At 38.3% G+C, this 15,641-nt stretch overlaps 1 protein-coding gene across 3 annotated transcripts in view; it reads right to left on the bottom strand.

Annotated features, from left to right (window-relative positions):
* SPRY3 (sprouty RTK signaling antagonist 3) overlaps positions 1-15,641 on the bottom strand; it is a 159,353-nt gene that overhangs the window by 117,557 nt on the left and 26,155 nt on the right. The window lies entirely within an intron of this gene.

Here is a 15,641-nt window from a genome sequence, read left to right as displayed (position 1 = left end):
CTTAATGGAACAAACATCTCTGAATGCAGCAGTTATGTGTACCTAGGTTGAGAACTCAACATGGTGAATGACCTGGCACCTGAGCTGCGCAGGAGGAAGAGAGCAGTGTGGGATGCCTTTAAGAGCATCAAAGAAGGTCATCTTAGTCACTATATGTTAATAGTCAACTAGCCTAGCCTAATTTCACAAAAACTGTCAGTGAACACATCAAGCTGCACAAAAAGTCCTTTGTAAAGAGACCATAGCCCCACGTCTTCAACTGAGGCTCCTCACAAGCTAAGGAATTGCACCTGACAGTAAAGCCCATAACAATATGAAGAAACAGTGAAAATCCTCACCACCAGGAGAAATGGAAGAGAGGATCTCAGAAACCTCAACAGGGACTTTTCAGAAATACAACTTCCTCTCAGATAAAGGATTCAGAGAGGAAATAGTAAAGATGGTTGATGAACTCAAAGAAACTATGGAACGAACATCCAATAAATTAAGGGAGGATATGGATGCAGCTTTGGAATGGTCCATCAAGATAATCCAGGAAGAAATGAGAGCAGAAATTTCAAAGCTACGAACAGAAGTGTCACAATTAAAAGAATCGGCAGATGAAATAAAAAACTCAGTAGGAGCCCTCAATAGTAGAATGACTACAGCCAAAGACAGAATCAGTGAGCTTGAAGATGAGCTGCAGAAAGCAACAACAAATAATGGCAAAAGACCTCAAAATGGCTCTAGAACGAATTAGAGTCTTAGGGGATGACCTCAAGAGAAGCAACATAAGAATCATTGGAGTACCAGAAGCACAGGGAACCAATTCCAACGAAAAAAACACAATTAAAGACATCATTGCTAAGAAATTCCCAGATCTAGAGAATGCGGGCATCCAGATCCAAGGAGTCCGAAGGGTGCCAGTTAAAAGGGACCCAAATAAAAATCCCCAAGGCATATCATAGTCAGAATGATGGATGCTGTGGATAGAGACACAATAATGCAAGCAGCAAGATCAAAGAAGGAAATCACATACAAAGGAGCACCCCTTAGATTCACAGCAGACCTATCAGAGGAACCTTCCAAGCCCGAAGACAATGGTGGGATATAGTGAAAAAACTTAATGAAATGAACGCTTCACCAAGAATATTTTACCCGGCTAAATTCTCAGTTAAGAGCGTCAAAGAAGTTGTTAAGAGGACGAAGATCCACTGGCTCCAGGCACATCTTTTTGACTCTACCGTTTTTCCTGCACTAATATACGCCTCAGAGACCTGGGCCTTATGAAAACAGAACGAGAACACTATCCAGGTCTCCCAAAGAGGAATCAAAAGATCTATGCTTGGAATATCACGTTTCACTCAATTGAGAGGGTTCCAGAGAATCAGGAACGCTGTCTCATTTGCCAAGCTGTCGAAAATCAGATGGGCTGGATACATAAAGCGATTTGGAGACAACCGCTGGACTAGAGCTCTTACCGACTGGATTCAATGGGATGTCAAAAAAATGCCTGGCTGCCCACGTATGAGATGGTCAGACTTTTTCATCAAGACCCTGAAAGAACAGTTTGAGGCTCTTCGTGTTCCTGGAGCGAGCAGACGCCATTGGGTTATACTAGTACATGACAGAGATGAATGGAGATGTTATTGGGGTCTCCTTGAGCAAATCGATGACCAACAGGATGACAAGTGATACAAATGATACAAGTATTTTGTTGAGATCTTTGCACCTGTGTTCATCAGGGATATCAGCCTGTAATTTTCTTTTTTGTGGTGTCTCTGTCTGCTTTTGGTAACAGCGTGTTATTTGCCTGATAGAAACTGAGAGTGTTTCTATTTCTTGAATTTCCTGGAAAAGCTTGAAAAGAACTGGCAGTAGGTCCTCCTTAAAGGTTTGGAAGAAATCACTAGTGAATCCATCTGGGCATGGGCTTTTTATATTTTAATTTCTTTTGAATTTACATAAATACTTTATATATACAATTTTTTCTGACATTTTTGATACGAAGTTGTAAATATCTGCTGTGGTATGCAGTATTCAATTATTCTTTTTATATTGATACATTTTAAATTTCAATAAAATTAAATTTGCTGCACTCTTCTTTCTTCTATATTTCTTTTATGACTTATGCTTTATTTCTATGGAATTAAATAATTCATTCCATACATAAATATCTTGAAGATAGTATACTTTCTACTTAATACATATAACATTAAGATATAATTTATATACACTAATTGGTTTATATTGACATATCATTTATATACCTATAAACTTATAGCTAAATTTATGATTTTATGTTGTACTGTAACCTTTTGAAACTTTTTTCACTCCAGATGTTTATAAGATTTACATATATATATGTACACACATTCCTATTTCACTTACATATATAGGCATATATACATTATATATATACAATGTTCCCCTTTTTCTTAGGGTTTAAGTAACCAAAAATGAAATTATTAAGTATTTGCAAGTAGTCTACAGTATTCATCTCAACTTATCTGGTTCCATAAGACTATCTAATTATCCTAACACAAGTATAGAAAAGTTCACAATTTCACCCACTGATTATATGCTATATGGCTTATACCAAAATTACATTAATATATGTTCTTTATTATAGTTTCATTATATTTTTTAAAAAATTTGTCTATTCGTGTCCTAAAACTGCACCATTTTATTATTATGGCAAAGTAGCAAATTTGCTATCTAGTAGTGCTTTTTCTCTAGACTGTTATTCAAAACTGTTTTAGCTATTCTTATTTTTTTTTAAGTTTTTATTGTGTTGAATCACCATGAAAAAGATACAAAGCTTTCAGGTTTAAGTTTCAGTCATATAATGATTGAACCCCTATCCCTTTACCAGTGCACATGTTCCAACACCAAGAACCCCAATATACCCTCCTCCCACCTCCCCACCTAAGTAGCTAATGATCTTCACTTTATTCTCTCTATACTTTGAATACATTCAATATTTAAACAGAGAACTCACTAGTATTGTCTGGAATTTTCCCCCAACAATCAGGCCTGCTAAAATTTCTTTTCATTGCTGAGAATGAAGATTCTACGAGCTCGCACAGCCGCAACAGCAGCCACGCAGTTTTGGATTTCTGATATTTTAGCTCAGTTCACAGTCTAGATGCATTTCTGTAAGAAGCTGCTCTGGGTGCCAAAATGGGTTAGAAGACCTCTTGGACCATAGTCTTTAGGAGCAGAGGGTCCGTTTCGTGCGAGGCAGCTCTGGATCTTATCTGGGCTGAGGGCGTACCGGTAACGCCCCCTTCCCATGATTGCCTATGAGCCCCAACACTGCAAAATTCATACCTCTGGGTTGGGAGTCTTAGAAGGTGGCTCTCACCACGTAGTTGTTGCCGCCGCCACCATTTTCTGTGCAGAAAAACAGGGTGGAGAGGAAAAATCCCTCCCCGGGCGGCACGGAGTTGTAGCACAGCTCACAGTCTAGATGCATTTTTGTAAGAAGATGCTCTGGGTGCCAAAATGGAAGTGCCAAAATTAGAAGACCTCTCGGGTCATAGTCTTTAGGAGCAGAGGGTCCATTTTGTGTGCTGTTTTAGCTATTCTTTACTGTCTCTTACCACCCCTGGACAGTGCAGGACAATTGGACTCTTTGCTACAAGCACTGCTCTGGACCCAGGGTCGGACTGAAATCTTAGCACAACTAATAAGACTGTATTGTTATTTGAAATTGTGTTGTAATTTGGAATTGTTCCTCATTTTCGAATTTTGGTGTTTTTGTAAAAAGAAAAAGGGGGATATGTAGGATAACATAGCCTCAGTAGTTTAGGTTTATTGGGTTACTCCCGTTACAGTGCTCCTATTCCTCTTTGTTTATTTGTAGCTTCTTTCTTAGTGTCCTGTTGACTTGTAAATAATGTTTTTCTCTTCTCCTTGAGTCCTTTGCATAGTTTATTCAGAGCAAGTCCTTTTTGTATGGACACAGGAAGACTTAACAAATGTTATGCCTTTGTAACCTGGGAGTCATTTGACTCTACATGATATTTTCCTCCAGGGCATCTGTTCTCTTGACCTAAGCCTCAGCTGCCCTTACTTCCTAGCACCCCCAAAGCACGGTCCCGACGTGGGACAAGAAGGACCCAGGGCAAGCGGTGAGTTGTGTGCTACCCTGGCATCGAGATGGGCCTGGCCAAAGGGCCTAATGCTTAACTATAAGTTAAGAGCTTGATCATGGACAAATGCTGTCATGATCCAAACAGTGATACTAGATTTGGACCCTGCTAGGGTGAGGAATGATTAATCTGGCCTGAGTGCTGTGGTCTGAGCCTGTGGCAAGATGTTGCCAGGAGAGCCGCCTTGGAAGCCTCAATGTATCCCTTGCTATGTCCATACAAAAATAACTAGTATTAAGATGTTAATAAGTTCCTGGACTAAGGAAAACAAAAAAACCTTAAGAGTGAGGAAGGGCTTTGGAGGGCGCTGCCCTCAGGAAGGGCTTTCTTATGTTGATTTGGCTACCTGGCTGGTTGTAGCCTAGAGGGCAAGGTGGGAGAGACAAGTAGGAGGAGAGAGAGAAGCCAGAGGGAGGCAGCAGTTGAGCAGTAGATCCAGAGAGGCCGGAGCTGGGAGTGCGGGAGATGAGAAAGATGGAAGATTGAATAAATGGTAACTAATCAGCAACCAGCTTGGTCCTCGTTCTTCCTTCGCCTGTCCTTGACCATCGGCCGTCCTGATCCAGTCCACACACTGCGGTTCTAGAGCACCGAACGCGGGTGGTGAGACAGAGTCGCCCGGAGAGCCCACGAGTGCACTCGCCCCTCGGCGAGCCTTAGTTTTTTACACTTTACTAATGTTGCTCAATATGAATTACAATATAAATCAGTATCACATTGTAAATGTTCTTTAAGAGTATCTGTAATAGCATATAGGCATATTAAAAGATATTTATCGTTTATTATTCTTCTGTTTTGAGGCCACACGTCACAGTATTCTGGGTTTTCTCTTGGCTCTACACTCAAGGATCACTCAGGGAACCATATGGGGTGCTGGGAGTCAAATCCAGATCCATCATGTGGAATACAAATGCCCTACCCATTGTACTCTCTCTCCAGTTCCCTATCATCTCTTATTCTTTTTTCTTTTTTTCTTTTTTGGGTCACACCTGGCGATGCACAGGGGTTACTCTTTGCTCTGCACTCAGGAATTACCCCTGGCAGTGCTCAGGGGACCATATGGGATGCTGGGAATGGAACGCGGGTTGGTCACATGCAAGGCAAACGCCCTACCCCCTGTGATATTGCTCCAGCCCCTCATTTCTTATTCTTAAGGAAATTCAAATAAGAACCACAGTAAGATACCACTTCACACCGTTGAAATGGCTATTATTTAGCATTCAAGAAACAAGCACTTAGGACATATTCTTAGGACATTTTGGAGAGAAGAGATACCTGGAACATCATTGGAAGGAAAGTAAATCAATGCAGCCATTATAGAAATCAGTGTGGAAAATCCTTAAAGAAAGGAACAGAAAAATTACATACATCCACTTATTCCACCTATACCCCCAACTCTAAATATATTAATTTGAAGAACTACATTCACACCTCTGTTTATTGCAGGATCATTTATAACAGCAAGAACTGAACCTAAGCTAAGTGTCCATTAACCAAAGAATGAAAAAAAGTAATGTTGTCTATAAATGCAATAGAATACTACTCAGGGAAATATGCTGCCAGAGCCCATGTGCTGCTTATGCCCACATGGCTGAGCACATGTGGTGCCCGAGTTAATGTGTCACCTGCTTCTTCCCTCTTGATATGTGTATTTTTCTGTCTAATACTGGGATGTGTGTAGAGGCTCTCTCCGCCCTTGGAGAAGCCTGCATTCTCTCTTGAGGGTGTTACTCTCTCACTCTCTCCCCCTCCACACCTTCAAAAACTCTCCAAATAAAATCTATTTACTTCACACAAACACACACACAAAGACTACTACTCAGCTATAAGACAGAAAGATGAAGGAGTGTGTAAATTGGAAAAAGAGGCCAAATGCATGGTAAAAAATGGACGTGGACTTTGGTGGACTGAATATGGAAGAGGCACATGGTTTTAAATAGTGCTCACATGAAACTTGCATACTCTTCTAATGCAATATTACTTCAATTAAAAATAATGAAATGAAAATGAGTATCTACAAATTTGTAATGTAAGATAAAATCCTGTTGCTATGAGTATCTATACATTTGTTATATAAGATAAAATCCTATTGCTATATTAATTACATCTAAATTTATATATAAAACATTTAAAGAGAATAATCATGTTTTTTAAATGAATCCCCCCTCCCAAGAACACAATAGAACTCTACTTTCACGAAGGATTTAAATTGTTTTAAATTATTGGGTCACATAGAAGATCTAGTTCTTAGTCTTTGAGCAATTTCTGTACCATTTTCTATAGAAACTGACCCAAATGTGATTCCCACCAACAATGATTCCCACCATACACCATGACCAAGTAGGATTCATCCTAGGGATGCAAGGATGGTTTAACATTTGCAAATCAATCAACATAATTCATCATATCAGTAAAAGAAGTAATAAAAACCATATGATCATATCAATAGCAGCATAGAAAGCATTTGACAAGATCCAGCACCCATTTATGATGAAAACTCTCAGCAAAATGGGCATCAAAGTAACTTTCCTCAACATAGTCAAAGCCATCTACCACAAGCCCATGGCAAGTATCATTCTCAGTGGGGAAAAACTAAAATCCTTCCCTCTAAGATCGGGCATAAGACAAGGTTGCCCAATTTAGCCACTCCTATTCAATATAGTACTGTAAATCCTGGCCATAGCAATTAGACAGGAAAAAGATATTAAGGGCACACAGAGAGGAAAGGAAGAGGTCAAGCTATCACTATTTGCAGACGTTATGATACTATACTTAGAAAACCCTAAAGACTACAGAAAATCTCTTAGAAACAATAGGTCGATATAGTAAAGTGGCAGGCTACAAAATCACCCGAAAGTCCATGGTTTTCTTATACACAAATAATAAAAGGGAAGAAAGACACATTTTAAAAAGCTCGTTCACAACAGTGCCTCAGAAAATCAAGTACCTCGGAATCACCTTAGCCAAAGAGGTGAAGGACCTATACAAAAAAAATTACAAAACACTACTTCAAAAAATTAAAGAGGACACTAGGAAATGGAGACACATCCTTTGCTCATAGATAGGGATAATTAACATTATCAAAATGGCAATACTGCCAAAAGCACTATAGAAATTTAATGAAGTTCCTATCAGGATACTCATGACAGTTTTTAAAGAAATAGACAAAACACTCCTGAAATTTCATATGGAACAATAAACCCCCATGAATAGCTAAAACAATCCTCAGGGAAAAGAAGATGGGTGGCATCACCTTTCCCAACTTCAAACTCTACTACAAAGCAGTAGTAATTAAGGCAGCATGGAATTGGGCTAGAAACAGACCTGCAGACTTGAACAGAGTTGAATATCCTGTCACAGACCCCCAAATATATGGCCACTTAATATTCAACAAAGGAGCAAGAAATGTGAAGTGGAACAAGGAAAGCCTCTTCAAAAAGTGGTGCTGGGAAAACTGAATAGCTACCTGCAAAAAAATGAACTCTGACCTCTGTCTAATGCTAGGCACAAAAGTCAGATTAAAATGGATTAAATACCTCAATATCAGACATGAATCTATAAGGTACATAGAGGAAAAAGTAGCAGAACTCTCCATGACATTGAAGCTAAAAGCATCTTTAAGGATGAAACAGTACTGACCATGCAAGTGGAAGCAAACATAAACAAATGGGACTACATCAAAGTAAGAAGCTTCTGCACTTCAAAAGAAGCAGTGACCAAAATACAGAAAGAGTCCATAGAATGGGAAAGAATATTTACCCAATATTCATCTGATAAGGGATTAATATCCAGGATATACAAGAAACTAGTAGAATTGTACAAGAAAAAAGTCCCCAACCCCATCAAAAATGGGGAGAAGAAATAAACAGAAGTTTCCTTAAAAAAGAAATACAAATGTCTAAAAGGCTCATGTTAAAGTGCTCCACTTTAAAAAATCACTGGTCATCAGGGAGATGCAAATCAAAACAACAATGAGCTATCATCTCACACCACAGAAACTGGCACACATTCAAAAAGAACAAAAGCAACCAGTGCTGGTGTGGATGTGGGGGAAAAGGGATGTTCTTTCACTGTTAGTGGGAATGCCGACTGGTCCAGCCTTTCTGGAAAAAAATATGGCCACGCCTTCAAAAACTAGAAATTGAGCTTCCATATGACCCCGCAATATCACTTCCGGGAATATATCCTGAGGATGCAAAAAAGCACAGTAGAAATGACTTCTGTACCTATATATTCATTGCAGCAAGCACTGTTCACAATAGCCAAAATCTAGAAACAACCTAAGTGCCCTAGAACAGATGACTGGTTAAAGAAACGTTGCTACATCTACACAATGGAATACTATTCAGCTGTTAGGAGAGATTAAGTCATGAAATTTGCTTATAAATGGATAGACATGCAGAGTATCATGCTAAGTGAAATCAATCAGAAAGAGAGGGACAGACATAGGACTGCACTCATTTGTGGAGTATAGAATAACATCACATGAGGCTGACAAATGAGGAATCAGTCGGGATGGGATATATGGGCCGAAAGTAGATAAAGGACCAAACATGACCTCTCAGTGTCTGTGTTGCAAGCCATAATGCCCAAAAGTAGAGAGAGAGATTATGGGGAATATTGTCTGCCATGGAGGCAGAGGGAGGGTGGAAAAGGGGGTGTGTGCCAGGGATATTGGTGGTGGGGAATGTGCACTGGTGGAGGGATGGGTGTTTGATCATTGTGTGATTGTAACCCAAACATGGAAGATTGTAACTATCTCACTGTGATTCAATAAATTTTTTTTAAAAAAAGAAAAAGAAGGAGGGTTGCCTTTTCACTGCATCTGCACCAAACACTCGGTGTTTCCAGCCTAGTTAATATATGCCATTCTCACTGGTGTGAGGTGATATCTCACTTTTGTTTTGATTTGCATGTTCCTGATAACAAATTATGATGAAGAATTTTTCATATGTCTGCTGGCCATCAGAATGTTCTATATGGAAGTGTCTGTTCATCTCATCTCCCAGTTTTTTTATGGGATTATTGTTTGTTGTCGTTGTTGTTGTTTAGTATTGCGCATGCTTAGTGTATTTTTATATTAGCCCTATATCTAATGTATGATCCAGCAATTCCACTTTTTGGAGTCTGACCCCAAAATATAAAACATTAATTCAAGAAAACATATGCACACTTATGTTTATCACGTTGCCTAGTGCAATAGCCAGAATATAGAAAAAACTATGTGTTCAATGACAAACATACGATAATGAAGTACTTGTTGATATACACAATGAAATATGATGCAGCTGTAAGAAAAGATTAAAGTATGCTGCTTGATTCAATGCCTAGGGGACTGAAGGGTATTTTTTAAAGAAAAAATATGTTAGAAGAAGAACAAATACCAGATCACCTCACTCATCTGTAGAATGCACTGTAGCACTGTAGTCCCATTGTTCGATTTGCTCGAGTGGGCACCAGTAACGTCTCCATTGTGAGACTTGTTGTTACTGTTTTTGGCATATCGAATACTCCACGGGTAGCTTGTCAGGCTCTGCCATACGGGCGGGATACTCTCAGTAGCTTGCCGGGCTGTCCGAGAGGAACAGAGGAATTGAACCCGGGTCACCCACGTGCAAGGCAAACGCCTTACCCGCTGTGCTATCGCTCCAATCCAAGGTCACCATAAATTAGAATTTTTAAAATATTCATCTGTAGAATATAAACAAAATAAGGGAGTTGACAAAACAATGGAATAGATTAAACTAAACAACGACAAGCCCTTGGCTTTGAATTACAAAACTTGGTAACAAAGTAAAGAACGTTGCTGGGATGGGAAGGAAGATTAAACCAGAGGTGACTTAAGGACAATGGTAGAGGGTCATGAGCACTTTGGTGATGGTAGGAGCAGTAACTCTGTGCATCAGTACTATAAAACTAAATGCTATTAATACTATATTACATAAATTATAACAAATATTTTATAGTAAGTTTTAAAATTTTATAATTTTATTCCTAAAGTGTAAATTTATTGTAAAACATGTAATGTACATTGCAATTTTTATTTCAGTGTATATTCTTTTCAAAAATTTTATTTTAGGCACTGTGATTTACAATACTGTTAATTGCAGGGTTTCATACATAAAATTTTCCAGCACCACCAAAATGACCATTTCCCTAGACCACTGTTTCAATGCCCACTCCATGTTATTGTCTTCCATATCCCTACCATGATAAGCTTCCTACTGAAGACCAGTTTCCAGTTTCTGTTGTTTTGGGGCATTTGTTATTTCCTTACTATGATTCTCTGTATCACTTACATGAGAGAGATCATTCTGTATGCTTATTTCTTTCTGACTAACTTCCCCTTAGCAGGATTCTTTCCATATTCATCCATGTAGCAGCATATATCATAATTTTATCTTTTCTTATAACCAAGTATTTTCTTTATCCAGTCATCTGTTCTTGTAGGTTTGAGTTGTTTCCGGATTATGTTTATGTGTATAGTGCTACAATGAATATAGGAGTGCAAATGTCCTTCCTGAGTAGAACTTTTGGACCCTTGGGGTAGAGGGTGAGAAGTGAAATTGCTTAGTCATATGGAAGCTCACTTACTGGTATTTTGGTGCTCATATTGGTTTCCATGAAGGCTAGACCAGTCATCATTCCCATACACAGTGAATGAGGGCTCCTTGCCCCCACATCCATGCCACTAATGGCTGTTATTGCTCTTTTTGATGAGTGCCAGTCGCTCTGGTGTGAAGTGATATTTCATTGCTGCTTTGATTTTCATTTCCCTTATGATTAGTGATTCAGAGCACTATTTCTTTTTTAAAAAAAAATTTTTATTGAGTCACCATGTGGAAAGTTACAAAGTTTTCAGGTTTAAGTCTCAGTTATACAATGCTCGAACACCCATCCCTTCACCAGTGCACATATTCCACCACCAAGAATCCCAGTATAGCTCCACCCCGCACCCCCACACCCCTAGCCCCCCCACGCCCCTAGCCCCTCACCCTTACCCCCCCGCCTGTGTAGCTAATAAATTTCACTTTACTTTCACTTTGATTGCATTCAATATTTCAACAAAACTCACTATTATTGTTTGGAGAGTCTCTCCCCTAAAGTTGGACCTGCTGAAAAGGAAGCATTAGATAATTTGTTTTCCATTGTCAGAGCACTATTTCATATGTCCTTTGACCATTTATATATCTTCTTTGAGGAATTTTATGTTCATCTCTTATCCTCATTTTTAATAGGGTTGGTTGTTTTTTTCTCTTGTAAAATTCTATCAGTGCTTTATATAGTTTGAATATTATTCCTTTGTCAGATAAGTCATGGCCAAATGTTTCCTCCCAGTCTGTGGAATATCTTTTTAATTCTTGTCATCTTTTCTTCTGTGGTGTGGAAGCTTCTTAATTTTATGTAGCTCCATTTATTAATCTTTTCATCTACTTACTTGGCCAATGTCATTGGATTACTGGAGATACTCCTTCATTCAAATGTCATGAAGTCTTCTACCAATGTTTTCATCAATACAGTGTATGAATTTAGGTCAGGTAAATTCCTTTTTGCATATGACTGACCAATTTTCCAGACACCATTTGTTGAAGAGATATTCCTTGTTCCATTTCATATTCTTTGCTCCTTTGTTGAAAAATTAACTATTGATATACCCAAATATTTCCTCTTGACTCTCAATTCTATTTCATTGGCCTGTGGGATTTTCCTTCTTCCTGAGTAGACCTTACTGTATTTTTTTATAAAATACAGTTATACCACTTCAAAAATACCCTATTTACTCCAATTATGAGTTATAACAAAATTTTCTAGTAAACCCTTTTCTCCCAATCTTCTCTTTCTGATTTCTGACACACATGCTAGTTTAAACTTACAGCTTCTTAATCCTAGTTTATATCTGTGAGATTATTCTCCATCTACACCAGTTGTTGCTATTTGAATCATACACAGTATAAAATGTTTCCATTATGTAATTTTATCTCATATTCTTAACTTTTATAAATATAGTTACTCCTTACCATAAAACATATGTCAAACTTCTAAATTTCTCATTAATCTGAAGGTTTTATTCCTGTTAAATTCCATAGAAAAGCATATGGAAATACGTAATAATTTTTTCTGTGTCACATTATAGCTCATACTTTGCTCTAAAGTCAATTTAGTTTAATGTAAAAATACTTGGTTCACATTTTTCTTGAGAATAACTCAGAGTAATTTTTAACATCACAATTTAAAAAAAATTAAAGAATCACGAATTAGAAAGTCTTTCACTGATAATTGCATTTTAGACATATAATGTTCTAGCATCAGTCCCACCATCAGTGTCAACTTCCCTCCACTAGTGTTCCCCAATTCCCTCCTGACCCACCAGCCTGCTGCCTTAATAGGCACATTTTAAATTTTGATGATTGCAGTTTGAGTATCATGTTTTCAATGCTGTTGAGTCTGTGGTTTGGATATATAGCTATACCACTCTCCCACATCACTGATATACCTGAGGTCCCTGGTCCCTGTTCCACTATTATAACTTCCCTTTCTCATCTTCTTCCTTTTATCTCAATTTCTTTCCTTCTCTGTTGTTCCCGCTATACTCTGGGGTCAAGGGTGATGTAGGAATCCTTCCTTTGCTAAATTGCATTTCCTCGTCCAGTTATTCTAAGTATCACAGATAAATGAGTTCATCCTGTGTTAGCCCTTCTTCTGGCTTACTTCAATCAACATGGTTCCTCCCAGTCAATTCAAATTGCAGCACATTGTGTAATTCCATTGTTCCTTTCAGCTGTATAGTATTCCATTGTATATACATACCACATATTCAAAATCCATTGATCTGTCGTTGGAAACCTAAGTTGATTCCATATCTTCACTACTGTACTATGTGCTGCAATGAATAACAGTGTGCATATATCCTTTTGAATTAATAACAGCACAACTTTTGTCTTATTTAAAACATTTAATTTTTTTTATTTTATATGAATCACTGTGAGGTACAGTTACAGACTAACAAACTTTTGTGCTTACGTTTCAGTCATACACTGATAGAGTACCCATCCCTCCACCAGTGCCCATTCTCCACAAATGATTCCAGTATCCCTCCCACCACCCCCACCCCTTCCCCTCACCTCACCCCGCCTTTGTAGCAGGGCATTCCCTTTTGCTCTCTCTCTCCTTCTGGGTTTTGTGGTTTGCAATATAGGTATTGAGTGGCCATCATGTTTGGTCTATAGTCTACATTCAGCCCGCATCTCCCATCCCGAGCGGGCCCTCCAAGCACCCTTTACTTGGTGGTCCCTTTTCTATCTGAGCTACCTTTTCCCCCAGCACATGAAGCCAGCTTCCAAGCTCTGGAGCAATCCTCCTGGTACACATCTCTACTATTCTTGGGTGTAAGTCTTGCATTCTGCTACTTTATATTCCACAAATGAGTGCAATCTTTCTATGTCTGTCCCTCTCTTTCAAAATCATTTCACTTAGCATGATACTCTCCATGCTGTTCCACTTATATGCAAATTTCATGACTTATCCTTTCTAACAGCTGCATAGTATTCCATTGCGCAGATGTACCAAAGTTTCTTTAACCAGTCATCTGTTCTTGGGCACTCCAGTCTTTTCCAGATTCTGGCTATTGTAAACAGTTCTGCAACGAACATACAAGTGCAGATGTAATTTCTACTATACTTTTTTGCATCTCCGGGATATATTCTCAGAAGTGGTATTGCTGGGTCAAATGGGAGCTCAATTTCTAATTTTTTGAGAAGTGCCCATATGGTGTTCCCAAAGGGTTGAAATGGTCGGCATTCCGACCAGCAGTGAAGGAGAGTCCCTTTCTCCCCACATCTTCACCAACACGAGTTGCTTTGTTCTTTAGAATGTGGGCCAGTCCCTGTGGTGTGAGATGATATCTCTTTGTTGTTTTGATCTGCATCTCCCTGATGATTAGTGATGAAGAGCATTCTTTATGTGCCTCTTGGCCATTCGGATTTCTTCTTTGAGAAAGTTTCTGTTCATTTCACCACCCCATTTTCTGATAGGGTTGGATGTTTTTCTCTTGTAGAGTTCAACCAGTGCCTTGTATATCCTTAATATCAGTCCCTTATCAGATGGGTATTGGGTGAATATCCTTTCCCATTCTGTAGATTGTTTTTGTATTCTGGTCACGGTATCTTTTGAGGTGCAGAAGCTTCTTAATTTAAGATAGTCCCATTTGTTTATCTCTGTTTCCAATTGTTTGGTCAGTGGTATGTCATCTTTGAAGATACCTTCAGCTTCAATCTCATGGAGGATTTTGCCGACCTTGTCTTCAATGTACCTTATGGATTCTGGTCTGATAACATCACAACTTTTGCAGACTACTGTGAGCAGATTTCTTCTGAAGTTTTTCTTCTTGATGAACTCCATGACTACCTTAATATACTTCATAAATATATACAATTTTATATGCATAAATATGTATATATGTCTTTGTAATAAGAGTAGTCCTTTTACAGTATCAATAATTTTATTTCTTTCCCATATTTATTTTCATCAAGTTGAAAAATTATAAAATTTCTTGGGTACAGCTTAATACCTCTATATATGTATAGGATTCATGGCACTGCATCCACCGCCAGATTCCAATAGCACCCCATGTACTCAAAAATACAGTGTTTATGAGTACCCAAGCCCTTGATGCAGGCATGCTGCAGTGACCAATTTTTACCATAGCCTTTCTAAACCAGAAGTTCTCTGGACTTGAATGAGAGCACCACTGAACATCTGGGTGGCATGTCTTTGACTTCTCTACAATCCATATTTCAATGTCTACTTCCTGTTAGAAGTATATAAATTCACATCATAATTAAGATCCATGCATAAACTAGGTCAATGAAGAAAAAACCCAACAAATAACTATTCTGTTGATGAATTTTTTTTACTAAACTATGTTTTCCCAAGATTAACTGACTTTTCAGTTGTTCCATTCCAATTTATGCTTTCCAATCACACAAGCCTTATTTCCAGTCACCTATGAACATCTGTAATCAAGCCCAGAACTTCCATTTCTGCTCTGGATAAATTAGAAAATATAGTTGTACCGGCCCTAAAAGTGAGAGAATCAGTCAAGTAAGCTATAAGATCCTAATTAAAAGAAACTCATTAGACTTTTGGCTTCAAGTCTTATATGTAAAAAATTTTGAAATTTGTAACTTCCAACTTATGGGGAGAAATATGATCAAAGTAGAAAAGCAATGCCATTTCAATTTATCTTTCTTTAAATTCCATGGTTCACAAAGTTGTTCATAATATGGTTGTTTCCAGTATTCAATGTTCCAACACCAACATAAATCCCACCGCCAGTGTTATACTCCCTCCATCATTGCTCCCACTCACCTCCCAGACTTGGCCCCTATCAGGCACAAAATAATTTATTTTATATCATATGTTACAACAAAATGGTAAATATAATTATCAAAAAATAGTTCAGTAAAAGAAAAACTGTGAAAATTGCTATATCTCACAGTGGTGCTA

The sequence above is a fragment of the Sorex araneus genome, chromosome X (genome assembly GCF_027595985.1).
Source record: "Sorex araneus isolate mSorAra2 chromosome X, mSorAra2.pri, whole genome shotgun sequence".
NCBI lineage: Eukaryota > Metazoa > Chordata > Mammalia > Eulipotyphla > Soricidae > Sorex > Sorex araneus.
Note: the sequence above shows the minus strand (reverse complement) of the source record. Positions and strands in the feature narration are given on the sequence as shown.